The sequence below is a fragment of the Panthera uncia genome, assembly GCF_023721935.1.
Source record: "Panthera uncia isolate 11264 chromosome B2 unlocalized genomic scaffold, Puncia_PCG_1.0 HiC_scaffold_24, whole genome shotgun sequence".
Lineage (NCBI taxonomy): Eukaryota > Metazoa > Chordata > Mammalia > Carnivora > Felidae > Panthera > Panthera uncia.
Window position 1 is genome coordinate 2,069,755 of NW_026057580.1, and position 11,407 is coordinate 2,081,161.

Sequence of the window (11,407 nt, forward strand, 5' to 3'; positions counted from 1 at the left end):
TTGAAGAATCACTGGATGCAACTCCTGTTTTTATTTTATCTTCAAAAAATATTTATTTATTTATTTATTTTGAGAGAGAGAGAGAGAGACAGAGAGAGAGAGAGAGAATGATCAGGGGAAAGGCAGAGAGAAGAGAGAGAGAGAGAATCCCAAACAGGCTCTGCACTGTCAGCCCAGAGCCTGAGGTGGGGCTTGATCTCATGAACCGTGAGCCGAAATCAAGATTTGGACACTCAGCCAACTGAGCCACCTAGCGTCCTGCAACTCCTGTTTTTATATGGACACATTTACTGTCTATGTTAGAAACATAGGCCTATGTGAAGGCCTACAGTTTTGAAGCATTTAAATTTAGTGAAATATTTGAAAGCTTCAGAGATAATTTATTTAATCAATTTGTCTCAGAAAAATATTTGTTGAAGACAGGTAAGCATTAGAGATAAAACAAAACATATTTGAAAATATTTGTGGGTGATATTATGCATTTTAATTTCAAAAAATAAAATTCCAGCATTTAGCAGATGCGCTCTAATCTTCCCCAATATTTCAGCACCTCTAGAGAGTTTATTTTCACAATTAAAACTATGATGACCAGCAGAGGAGTCAATTGAGCTATCCATTCCAAGTTCGTTATCATAATATACGACTTTGATTGCAGGCTAAATATTGGAAATAATATCATATTGAAATAAATACATTTTTTTCCTGAAAAATACAGAGACAGATAACAGTTAAGAAACTGGTTAACAGCTGTGAATATATAACAAACAATTATTCTCTTTGTTATTTTTCAACGTTCAATTGTCAATATAAAGTTTTTATTCTGCTTTCATGTAAATGGGTTTGATTTTTTTTTTTTTTAGAAAAGACGTCATTTTAACAAGTTTCAGTAGAACAATTTTAGGCCCACCAATTTAATAGAAGTCAACATTGGTCAATATATATTTCAAAAAGTTACAGAAATTTAACTATTTTTGACATCCCCTCTTACTCTAAAAAAGAGTGCTGAAGTGGACATTACATTTCAGTGACTACCTTTAGTATGACTCAACTTTGAAATTACAGATACTTTCAGCATTTTGACATTCTAACATAGCACCGCTAATACAGGTACAAGGGTAAAGGATTATCTGGTGAGAAAGTGGGATGGATGGCCAGGGTAGTCCCAGTGAGGAGAAATTAAGGGCCACACACATCAGAGGGATCAGGCCTGAGGGTTGTGCTCTGAAGAGCTGAAACCTTCGGCACTTGTCACAGAGAGGTATGCTATGGCAACACAATAGCGCTGTTGGTTAGGGAGAAGCAGCCTTGTGCAGAACTGTGATCCAAGATTACAACTCTAAAGGCAATGGGAAACAAGTTCATTGGATTGGGTGAAGATGCTGGGGGTGGGGAGAGTGTCCCCAAATCGGTTTCTGGGCTTTTCTCTTTAGTAACAGTGGTGACCGACTAAGTGGTTATGTATGCTTCCCCAGTGCACCTCCAGGGAAGAAAAATCTGATGCTGACCAGCTCCCTTGATGCCCCATGATTGTTAGCCATTGTATACAAAGATGGGGCCACCAGCTATCAGCCCGGGAGTGTTCTTCCAAGAATGTATTTAAGAATCCTCTGTCCCTGTGTCTAACCAAAGCGAGGATAGGGCAGATGCCACTTGCACTGAAGGCACTAGCTTAGAGGAAAATAGACACAGGGATGTTGAAACAAAAAAACCCGATTACTCGAATTCTATTTAGTAGACTGGGAAGGTGCATCGGTTTCCTGGGGCTGCTGTATGAAAGGACCACAAACTGGGTGGTTTAACACAACAGAAATGTACTCTCTCACAGTTCTGGAGGCCCAAAGTCCAAAGACAGAGCATTGACTGGGCTGTGTCTTCTACGAAGCCTCTTCAGGAGGAGGGGCCTTCCTTGCCTTTTCTGGTGCCCAGAAGTTCCTAACATTCCTTAGCTTATGGCGAACCACTGCTTCTGATTTCACACAGCCTTCTTCCCTCTGTCTCCTTTCCTTCTTATAGGGACACCAGTTCATATTGGATTAAGGGCCCACCCTACTCCAGGATGACTTCATCTTAAGATACATCTTAATTAAATCTACAAAGACCAATATTCGAATAAGGTCACATTCACAGGTACCAGGGGTTGATACTCCAGCATACCTTTTTGGGGGACAGAATTCAATTCAGAACAGGGGTGTTAACAACTCTAGTCAAGGGTTTTGAAGAGACATAGTCAGTGAAGGGAAAAAAAAGTGTTACACTCAGATTATGGGAAACTTGAGAAGCTGTAGAGAAGCAGGCATGTAAACTCAATACAAAGAGAAATTTGAAATATCAGAAAAAAAAGTTTGGTGAATTTGTGTCGGCCAGAAACATTTCAATAGAATAATCTCTTCAGAGCTCTTAGTGGAACCAATCATAAGACAAAGTTTCTCATTTCCGGAAAAGATTTTGAATACGTACACTCTACTGTTAGCAAGGAATATGACCAAAGCCCAGTTAAGACAAAAATGACACTATGTGCTCACGTGTGCCATTTGAAATACTTAATACTATTACTGACCCCAAAGAAAATTAAATGCAAGCCCAGTCATATCTCCACAGAATCAGGAACCTGGCAGTCTTTGCTTCAGGAAATTTCCCTAGGAGCCATGAAGCAGTTCATATAAATATGCTGACATCTTTCAACAGCTGGAAGTACTCATTCTGGGTGTTAACACAGCAGGGAACAATCAGAACTGGAAGAAGAATAAGTGATTGGCATGCTGGCACACTGCTGTAAGAATTGCAGTGGGGAACAATTACATCGCTCAAAGAACCCTTCACAATCGGATAGGAAGGGAATTATGTCAGTGCTGAAAGATTTCACAGCTGTACTCCCAAACAAACCTGGAAATGCACATTATAGGTACTGGAAACAAAGGAACCTATTATTTTGCCTTCTTTTAGGTAAGTGGTAAAGTACTGGGAGGTGGCAGAAAAGATAATTCTAAAGGGCAATTTAGCCTCCTGTCAGCACCTGGTTCTTGCTAGTTGTCATTTCCAAATGTATAACTACCTATCCACAACAGCCGGGTGAGGCTTTGTGTAGAAGGTTCGAATGAACTCAGTCTGATAATTCTGTCTCTGTGCCCAGAATGGTTATTTTACTATATTGATTTAGGGCTCAGAAAATTTCTGACATCAGTTTGTAGTAAGACTTTTTGGTACACGGTTGGAAGAATAATTAAAAAAATCTGACTTGGGAACAGTAGGTGGGCAGAACAAATTCGATCCCTCGATTTAAGAAAGCTCCTAGGATCATTGTGAATTTAAGTAACCTGATTTTCCGCTTCACTTCCCTCCTCCGCATGCAGATGGTGCACAGATGCGTGCATCTTGCTTGGGTTGCTAAGCCCTTGTCTCTCACCTCTTGACCACACTTCCTGTTTGGCTGTGTGATGCGGGTCTGGGACCCTGCAAATCACCTTTCTCCTTTGCCGCTGGCTCTTTCCTAGGTTCTGCCACTAGGGGGCACTCGAGGGAGACTGGAAAGCTAGAGCTTGTCTCTTAATTAGAGTCTGGTTCTTTGGACTGTGATCCCAGTAACTGTGTGTTCACCCCAGCCAGTGGTAGTTGGTTCCAGGTCTTTCTGTACTGTCAGAACTAGCCTCACCACACTCTCTCAGAGCCACCAGCCCAGACAGCCGGTGCCCTTTCTTCAGATGTCCAAGTCCTCATCCAAGTGATCAAGTACCAGCAGCCAACGGGCAGCAGTCCCTGCTCAGAGCTGCAGAGGGACTGGCACCCCGTCTGAGCTTCTAGTAACCCCAATAACATTCCCCAGCCCAAAGGGTGCCATTGTGGTACACCCCCTTTGCCTTTCCTGCTCTCTGGTATCTGTCGGCCAATTTCTTAAGCTCAGTTCTTTCTGCTAATAAGCTGGCTAATAAGCTGTCTTTTCCTGACCAGACCTTGACTAAAAGGCACCTATATGTCAATGCAATTTCTCTCTATACTGTTTACTTAACCATTATACAGTAAAACCTTGGTTTGTGATCATAATTCATTCTGGAAACATGCTTGTAATCCGAAGCACTCATATATCAAAGCAAATTCCAATAACTATTGGCTCAGTTGTGATCACGTGACATTCAGTGTCACACACTACTTGTGTTGCAAGATGTGGCTTGTTACCAAGTTAAAATTTATTAGAGATGTTTGCTTGTCTTGCAGAACACTCGCAGAACAAGTTACTCACAATCCAAGGTTTTACTGTATTTGATGTGTCTGTAGGTCATTTACTGGTGTGTATAGTTATAAGAAATAGATGTATGAAGGAGCTCCCAGGTGGCTCAGGTGGTTAAACGTCTGACTTTGGCTCAGGTCATGATTTTGCAGTTCATGAGTTTGAGCCCTGCATCGGGCTCTGTGCTGACAGCTCGGAGCCTGGAACCTGTTTAGGATTCTGTGTCTCCCTCTCTCTGTCCCTCCCCACCCCCACACTTGCACTTTGTCTCTGTCTCTCTCTCTCAAAAACAAACATTAAAAAATTTTTTAAAAAAGAAATAGATGTATACATCAGGGTTTGCTTGGAGCTTAAGTGCATCAGGCTGCTTAGCCTGTGTGTCAGATCTCTCACCTGAGATAATACTTTAGACTGTTCAGATACCGCCTGACCTGAGACCTCCTCCTAGGCTGTCCGTCAGTCATTAGCCCAGTCGTTACATGATCACATTGTCTGCCTCAATGGCACAGCCACTTTTAAGATTATGGCTTTGAAGCACATAGACTATCTTTGATAACTTGGCTGCCCATTCCAAAACTCAATGAATTGTTATCTTGACATAGCTGCAGTTAAATATTTGAGACACAAAGGAAGTGGACATATTAATCTAGATTGGGGAAAAACTTCCACGATCAAAGAAAAGGTGCTTTGCTAACTGATAACCAGGGTAGATCAGTCCTTGAATAAACATGACGCTGTGGGAGATTTACTCCTCATTTAGCGATAGCCAGACTATTCTGTGATTTAACCCAGAAAGGAAAACCAGATAGAGTATAGGAAGCTTTGAAGCAAGAACACCTTAGGAGCCTCTTCTAGTGACTTGTAAGATGCAAATTCAGCACCCGCACGCCCTCACTCAGATGCATGTGAGACAGCCAGTGAGCTATTTGAGTAGGAAGTTTTTACTCACAGAAAGAACTCATGTCAGCTCTGGGAGCTTGAATCAAAACAAATCTTTTAAAATATATATATATATATATATATATATATACACACACACACACACACACATATATATATATTTAATTCTGTATTTTTTGGGGGGTGTTAATGTTTATTTATTTATTTATTTATTTATTCATTCATTTATTTTTGAGACAGAGAATGGGGGAAGGGCAGAGAGAGAGGGAGACAGAAGATCCAAAGCAGACTCTGCGCTGACAGCAGAGAGCCTAACTGAACTCATGAACCATGAGATCATGACCTAAGCTGAAGTTGGATGCTTAACCAATTGAGCCACCTGGTCACCCCAAAACAAACCCTATAAACGTGAACAATAAATCACACATAAACTTGGATTGAGCCTATATGACAACCACTGGTAGATTCTTAGAGACTGCAAGTTTCTGTATTGAAGAGAGAACAAACCAGAATAGAACAGGGGGAACTCCAATGTTAAATGGGTCTTACACAGACAGCAGATGCTGTACTCAAAAAAGTTCATGGTTAAAAAAAGGGAAGGGGTACATGTGGTCATCAGATGTGAGAATTTCATAGTTGTTTGAAGCATGAGGTATGGTGCCTCTAGAGTTCCAAAAAAGCTCAAGCGCACAGAGGCAAATTTATCTGCAGCCACTTGAAACACAGGACATTTTACTTGTAGACAGACCAGATTTGCAATAATTCAAGAATTATATCCAAATGGTGCAATTCATTCCTCCTCTTGGACTTCTGGCTCAGTCATGTTTACTCAGCAACAATAGATACGTCCATAACCTTTCTACTCTGTTTTCCATCACGGGAACCAGGCTGCCTCTCTGATCAAGGTCAAAGGTAAGAGAGTGAATTTGAATAGTGAACACTAAGCCAAAGGACTTCTGCACTCCCGTGAATGCTTTTGACTTTGGAATGGCGCACTCCCCTGCCCACTGAGACTTTTCTGGATCACACCTTTCATTGCCTCAGATAACTGAAAGCTCCCCGGTCTTTCTATTCCCACCTCTGTCTTCACCACAGGGAGAACAGAAAATTACTCCATCTGATCCTGTGAGTCCAAACCCCACTCCAGAGCCCTCATTGCCAAGCTTGTCATGCACAATTTGTCCCCAACCACGTATGCCCCTTGAAAGATGCTCTCATTTTGCAAAAGGTCTATAGAACCTGTCCTGTGGCCTCTCCATCCTGTCAGGGGATGTGCACAGTCGCTTCAATATCCTGTTGATGATCTGTTCAGTATCTTCTGCAGCTGTCTTCCCTGCTGCCACAGGTGAAGCCATGACTCTGACCTTGACAGATGCCTTCCACACCTCCGAGATGGCAAACCCTAAGCTCCTCCTCTGACCCACTGCCCTCTCCTTCCACACAATCTCAGTTTGACACTGAGCCACTCTTGAGCTCTGAGCTACCCTCATCACAACTTGGCCCTTTCCAGAATCCTCTTCCAGCTTCAGGAAGCCCTTATTCTTCTTGCACCCATAACCCATCTCCATTGGGCCACTTCACTTTTGACAGCATAGTAATTCTCTCACCTTTTTAGGGGTTTGGCCCCGGATTTGCCAAACTTGACCCCTGGTCAAAGAGAGCCATCAATCTTCTGGATGCCTTCCTAGCTAGAAATCCCAATACCTGACATTTTCTGAGCATTCCCCTTTCAGCCTGAAGACCCCCATCTTGCTGCTGGTGTCTGATTCCTTTAAACCCTCTGCATGAGGCTGCAGTCATTATACTGAGCTACAAATTTGCTTTGGGACTTAGAGCCGGCTTACTAACCTATTCCTCACTCTTCTTTGCCCATCCCTGCTTCAATTGTCCTCAAGCCCAGAATCTCCCCTAGTCAGCCTGCCCTCCATCCAGAGTTGCAAAGCCAACTCTGCCATCAGAGCTAATATCAAATCACCTCCAACCTCTCCACAGTTGGCAACTTAATGCCTTTTTAAGTTTCCCAGTTAATAATCTTGACTTCCCAGTTCTCCAACTTGAAGGACTCTGTACTCCCCTTCACCCTCCCTCTGTCTCCAAGAAAAAGAGCCCCTTCCTTCCAGCCAACTTGGGTTCAAAACATATATCTGCAGCTTCCTTCCATCTTGGAACTATGTCACAAAAGTAGGGGCCACTTTGTCATCTGTCACTCACTGACTTTGCAGACTAACATGGTATAGGTCCCACCCCTGTGTAACTACGGTTGGCATAAGTCTGTTACAGATCCATATTTTACAACAGACCTTTGACCTAAGGATGCCCCAAGTAGGAGCTGAAATAGTTCTGCCCGCCCTACCCCACTCAATGTTTTGGCAACAAACAGGGGAGGGAGGCTGCTCCTGTGAAAAATCCTCAGGCGCCCTTCAGTGGCAGATCATCAGGAACTGCACTGTCACCTGGGGCTGAGGCCACGCCCCGTCCCCCATCTCTGGTGCCTCAAATCTTGGCAGGAAACACAGCTTCCAGTTCCAACTCTGGGAAGCATTTACAGGGCAGGTGCGTGCTGCCTTGGCTTTCCTTAACATGTTGGCTGCCTGGTCCCTTTCCCCCATATCACAGGAGCCACTTTGGGACCTCAGATCCCTGGCAGGGACCTTGACCTTTGGACAACCCCTGCAAGTCAGTACGTAGATCAGGGATTGGCAAATGTTTTAGGCTTCCAGAAGCAAAATTGAGGAAATTATACAGGAACTTACAAAGCAGGGGAAATTGCTACCTCACCCTGCATTGTCTGCCTGAGGCAGGCCATCTGGGAGTGGGCACACCTCGTGCCCAGCTGCCACCAGCTGGAGTCAGCTGGAGACATTCTCAAGAAGGGAAGCACAGGTCCAAGCAGGAGGGGCTGACGGTTCTGGTGGGCAGCATTCTGGGCGTCACTGGGCAGAGAGGGAAAGGGAGACCTGCCAGCTCACATCACCTTGGATTTACTCACTCAAGGGGACTGACTGTCATCTGCTCCCTTTCCTCACATCACATGGACACTATCGGTGCCTGAGACCCTTGGCTGGGGAGCTCATACCTCTGGCGCCCACTCCAGAGCTCACCACGGTGGCCTGGTTTTTTCCCACACTGCTCCCTGCATCACTGTGACACAGCAGGGCCTCAGCTCCAGGGCCCTGGGATCTTATTTATGGAGTCATCAGAGAAAAGGCATCAGAAAAGTTGCCAGAGAAGAGTTATGGCATCATCCGGCTTTTGTCACATGGTACCACTAGGCTGCCCAGCCCCCTTTCCCCACTCCCCTGTTTCAGACCTTGGCAGGTGGCCTGGGCCCATCATGCCAACCTCCAAACCACTAAGATGCAAATCACAGTCTTGCATTGGCTCTTTTTAGAGTGGACTGACTACTTTATCCACTATATCCCCAGGGTTACCCCAAAGCCTCCACCTTAGCAGTGGACTAGCCTCCAGTAAAAGCCCAGTAGTCCTAAGAAAGTGGTCCCCACATTGCCTTGGTTCTTCTTAGAGGTGCTTGGTTGCCCGACCCCCCACTCACCCCACCTCCCTGACATCACTGGAACCACACCAATGCCTTGGACTCTTGGCAAGGGACCCGGATGGCTGCAGCCAGCCCCCCCCCCCCCCCGACAAGCCATTAGAGCTTCACTGCAGTATAAATGGCTATTGAGCACCCTTGAAGGATTCAAGTTGAAAAGGGCTGTTAATTTACACACCAGATTTCAGAGTCTTAGTCCTAAAAGAGATGTAAAATATCTCACTGATATTGTTATCTTGATCACATGTTGAAAGGACAGTATTTGGGATATATTGGGCTAAATAAAATATGTTACGATTAATTTCACCTGATTCCTTTTACTTTTTAAAGATGTAGTTACTAGACAATGTAAAATTATATGTACCTCACACAGGCAGGCCTGCGTCACTCTTATTGTGAAACTTCTTGCACATCACTGTGGCCACATTAGGAAGTCCACCCTGGCCAGGGGTCTTGCCCTTTGGTGCCAGCCCCACAGTGATGAAAGACATCTCTATATTGCTCTGGTTCTTAGAGTTTGTTGACTGCTGGACCTCAGCTTGCCAGATTAGGAAATAAAAATGCAAGATTCCCAGTTACATTTGAATTTCAAATACAGAACAAATAGTATCTTATTATAAGCACGTTCCAGGTCCTTATTTGTTGTTTATCTGGAATTCGAATGTGGCATTCTGTGTTTTATCTGTCAACTCAATGAGTCAGTTATCTGCCAACCCCACATTTTCCCTGTGTCTTCCTCATCTCTGGGGTCACACTGGTGACTCAGCCCTCGGAAAGGGGCTTGGATTGTGGGTTCCAGTCACAAAAGCCCTTACAAAGTAGTCACCACATTGCCTTGGAAAATCTTAAGAGTATCCTGGATGCCTGGGCCCTGGCCCCTGGGGCCATGCCAGTACTTCAGACGTTTCACAGAGGTTCTGGGACTCTGGGGCCTACCCTAGAGTTTTTGTTCTTCCTTTGTGTGCATTGGCTGATCTGATGGACCCCATTTCACTGTGTCAACACTAAAACCTTTACACTGACTTGATTCTTCTTAACGTACATGACCTCCATTTTGCCACACATTACCAGGTCACATGAATCCTTAGCCTTTTGATGAGGAGCCTGGACCACTGGTGTGAGCTACAAAAACCGTTGGCCTAGTCTTGGCATTGCCTTTGAAGCCTTCAGTGTGTATTGTAGGCTGGTCTTCACATTCCCCACTACACAGCAGTGTATGCCCCATAAGCCATTAGACAGTGGGCACTGTATTATCCTGGTCCCCCTTATGGTGAACTGGCTGTCTAAACTGTCTCCCCCTACACTGCTAGGTTCATGGTGCATTATACCCTTGACAGGTGGCCAGGTCACTCTGGATCCCCAGGTATGTGGCTCATACAGCACACCTCCTTCTTTATGGGTGAGGAGGCAGGGCGGGGCCTGCCTTCGGAAGGGGTTGCACATGGGTCGCGGCCATCCCAGGGGTCTCCTACTTGTTTCTGGTTGAGCCCTTCTTTCCTTCCCACTCCTGACTTCTCTGCTAGTGAACAGTGGGCTCCACCACAGTCTCCAGAGATAAACCCCTAGCCCAGCTGACCAAGCTGGTTGGTCTCATAAGCCTTTGCATGGCCTACTTCTTGGTTTTTCTGCCCTACTCTTGGTAATTGTTTTTATTGCTTGGGGTTTTCCAGTCTCACTTCTAGTTTCTCCTTTGAATCTGTGATTTATTGATGTTAAATGAGAGAGGGCACCAGGAGAGTGGGTACTGCACTGAACCTCTCACGGAAAATGGTCATAGCTCAGCCACTAAAGCACCATGCAGATGTGGAAAAGTTACCTCAACCTTCAGCCTCAGTTTCCTTCCCAAAAATGACATGGCGTGTCTGTTTGTGCTTTTTTGAGGAAGAGGATGTTGTCTAAGTTCTCTGGAGATTTTAGAATGCTCTCTGACATACTTATGGTTCCATGTCCACTTTTTGCCTTCTGGTTCTGTTGTAGAAACAAGGACAGCCCCAAAGAAATGGTTGTGTGCTAGGAGGGAGAGAAGACCACCCACAAATTCAAGACACATTTCTAAAATGTATTATTTTATTTCTGAGAGAGAGAGAGAGAGAGGCAGAGAGAGAGAGGGAGACACAGAATCCGAAGCAGGCTCTAGGCTCTGAGCTGTCAGTACATACTGAGAGCGACACAGCTTAAACCCGTGAACTGTGAGATCATTACCTGAGCTGAAATCGGATGCAGAACCGATTGAGCCCCCCAGGTGCCTCTCAAGACATATTTTTAAACTCCATCTGTAATTGCTTTGGGAATAGAAGTTAGAGTGGCGCCCTCTGCCTGACTTTCTCATGCCTGGCACAGACCCCTACCTAACCAGATGCCTTTGCTTCTATCGCTGCCCTGAATCTCTTTGTCCCAAATCTCAGCTGTAATCTAAAGAGTTTTCTATTTGCCACCAGCATCGAAGCCAACACTTTAAAGGCAAGAATCCTTCAGCTTCGGCTGTAGCCTTTAGAAGACCCTGGATGTTTTGTTTTGGCCCAAGGAGTTTGCCCAGTCAACTGGGCTCCTTTAAAAGATTTAATGGTGTTTTGTGTGTTAGCACTGTGACTTGTTGGTGTGAGCTCAAAAGAGCAGGTTAAGATCACCTTTCAGCCAGGAACTTTTGGTGGGCCTGCACTGGAGGGACAGACACAAGATATCGGGGCAGATGCGGAAGGAGGGTGCTGTCATTCATGTGCTGGCTCCCTGGC

The 11,407-nt window shown here is 44.8% G+C and overlaps 1 long non-coding RNA gene across 1 annotated transcript; it reads right to left on the reverse strand.

The window, feature by feature from the left end:
- Nucleotides 1–426: 426 nt before the first annotated feature.
- On the reverse strand, nt 427–10,579 carry LOC125938096 (uncharacterized). The gene is made up of 3 exons (XR_007462611.1): nt 10,492–10,579; nt 9,040–9,213; nt 427–702 (listed from the first exon to the last, which is right to left on the reverse strand). It is a non-coding gene; the product is annotated as an uncharacterized LOC125938096 (long non-coding RNA).
- Nucleotides 10,580–11,407: the final 828 nt, after the last annotated feature.